We start from the raw sequence: 2,923 nt of genomic DNA on the forward strand, positions 1-2,923 counted from the left end.
TTGAATAGTGCTTGAAATGTGTGGTTAAAAGATAAGAAAAAATTTTGAATTTGTATAATATTATTTTATTGAAAAATGTGGTTAAAAAATATGTGTGGTTGAAATGATGTCAAAATACATTTTTTTTTCCGAAGAATGGAGCTCAAACAAGGACATAATACTTACGAAAAATAATTTAAAATAATAATTCTTTTTCTCTTCTCCTTTTTCTTCTTCTTTAAAGAAAAAGGGAATTCACAAATTGTGTTACCATTTTAATTTATGGACTTTAATATGGTGACAAAGTTAGACACGGACCAATTAATTTGTTAATGATCAAAATCTAAATTAACAAAACTTAAGCATTATGTAAAAAGGTAAATAAATTTCGGGATGTTACGCGAAGGCATTTGATTTTCCTCTCAAGTCACTTTTCAAATGGCCAGGGTGGCCAGGTAGGCATGCGCCACCTGCTTTTTTTGGGCAATGAACAATAATTAATATATTTGTCATTACTTTTTCTCATAATATCGATTGAGGTGATTCAAAATGTTTTGGAAGCTAAGTTAAAGAGATGCAATTATTCTAGAATTATCGATTTTTCAATTCAAACAGTTACTGACTCAAAAATAGGTTTCAATTTTTGGCTGAAAATCTAGTACACACTTTTTCAACTGGAAATTTGTTTGTGAAAATTCTTTGACTATATTTCACTCTTTTGACCTCCAATTGCATCTAATTGATTCTATGTTATCTTCAACCATCATTTTTTGATTCGAAGCAATTATTGAATATTTGTACTTTGGTCCTCCAACTTTGAAGTTCTTTCTTTTTCCTCCTTTAGGATCATTTCTTTCAATTCACCAAATTTGCTTCGCATTTACCTAAGAAACAAAATTAGCATCTAATTAAGCCATAAATCGCCAAAATTATTTACAATTAATTCCATTTACCAGTCCAAATAAGTGTACAAAATACTCTCATCAATGACCGCAAATAATATTTATCCAATCATTCACATATTTATGGATAAGAACTGAGAGTAGATACAAATACATATATATCCCTGAGAAATGAAAAAAATGAAATAAAATTACGAGATATAATATTTTTTATGATTCAAATGAATATATGGAGCTGTAACGAAAGGGATATTACAGGAGCCTATATGACACGCAGACATTTTGATAATGAAGTGGACCATGCAATTAGCTAGCATGCTTGTTTCGATAGGTCCATGTTTTGCATGAGCAAAATGTATTCTTCCCTTCCCTTTTTATTTTATATTAATTTGAATAAAATGACTCTTCAATAATTCTAGTAAAATTATGAAACCAACAATAATTGAAGAAAAAAAGTAACAAACATTTATGTTGCGGTTGAATAGCTCAATCCTATTTCTTAAATTGTGATGTTATTAGTTATTTACATATTGTTTGTGTACTCATTGTCTCGATAAACCTGCTAACAGTAGTAAGAAAATCAAAGTTAATCCACTAATTTCCAAATGAAATATTGATGATGTAACCTTTTCATAAAAATGAATCTTTAAAAATATTTGGAATAGTGGTCGAGTATATTATACATACATAGACACTGCGAAGTAAGATTTTATCGAAATAATATATTTTATGTTCAATGAACCTGCATGGTAATACTAAAAGTAACTTTCACGCCAAATATAAGGATTAATAGTAGAAAGCCCGCTAGATGTTTCCATGTGCGATATAACCCATAACTATTGAAAATCACCAAAAACCTCATGTTTGAAATTTGTTGTTAAAAATAGTAAAAAAGTCAAAATTAAAAATGAATAATTGTAATTACAGTACCTAATATTTTTATATTTTTACAAATTAAGTTCAAATTTCCGACAATCCCAATTGTAATTATTTTCATTCTAAAGTTCTGGGATTCTTGGCATTTTATTTTTGGGGGAAAAGATGAAGTAAGGAGGGGTGGGAAATAAAGTTTTAAAGGTTTGAAATTGATACGCTACACAATCAATGGCGGATTTAGACCACGCCGCCTTAGCTGGATTTGTTGAAAAGATTTTTTTTTGCTGATAATAGATAGAATGTTTAGATTATATATTCGATAATTCATATTAACAATAAACATCTCTAGTAGTTCAGCTGGTTAGCCATTCCGGTATTAAATTGGTGGTCTTGTGTTTGAAACTCTTCAAGAGTAATATTTTTTTTTTTATAATTTTCGTATTTCAACAATTTTTACCAAAACAAATGCAAGGAAGGTGATTCTAGCATGCTACATTCCTTAAACATATTGACTACTTTACCATGACGACACTCGTTGATTTTTAGGACATAACTTAACAAAATAATATATATGTTCAATTTTACTGGTTTAATGCAAGTAGAATCATTTTAACGGTGCTTTGCCCCTCTTCTTGATTTTTTCCCCTCTAATCAATTGATTCAAAAGTTTTGGTCAATTAATGGTGAATGAATTTATAGGAAAATTGGCCTCAAAGTCATAAAGAATCTTTTAACAAAACTTATTTAATTAATAAAAGGTTCCACTTCTCGTTAACAAAAAATCGATTGCAAAAAAGTTGAATCATACAAGCACATAAAATCGATATAAGCACATAAACAATTTCAATTTTTTTAATATAATAATGCTTGTTTAATTAACTTTAATTGTAAACTAAGTATAGGTATCTTGTTAATATATATTGTCTATTTAATTGAAAAATAAAGTAGAGTATTTTGCAGATTATGAAAGGATTTTTTTCATCCAAAATGAAAGTTCGTATTTAGTTCTAATTCTAGTAGTCTATCTATTTTTTTTTAGTTCTAATATTATTTAATTAAATATTAATAAACAATCCCGCTATTACGGATGTTGGTCGTCGATAGTAAGTTTCAAACGCTCGCGATTCGCTCTAGCTGAACTTGATCCCCGGATTTGCCCTAGTTAC

Source organism: Olea europaea, unplaced genomic scaffold, assembly GCF_002742605.1.
Source record: "Olea europaea var. sylvestris unplaced genomic scaffold, O_europaea_v1 scaffold1178, whole genome shotgun sequence".
In the NCBI taxonomy this organism is placed as follows: Eukaryota; Viridiplantae; Streptophyta; class Magnoliopsida; order Lamiales; family Oleaceae; genus Olea; species Olea europaea.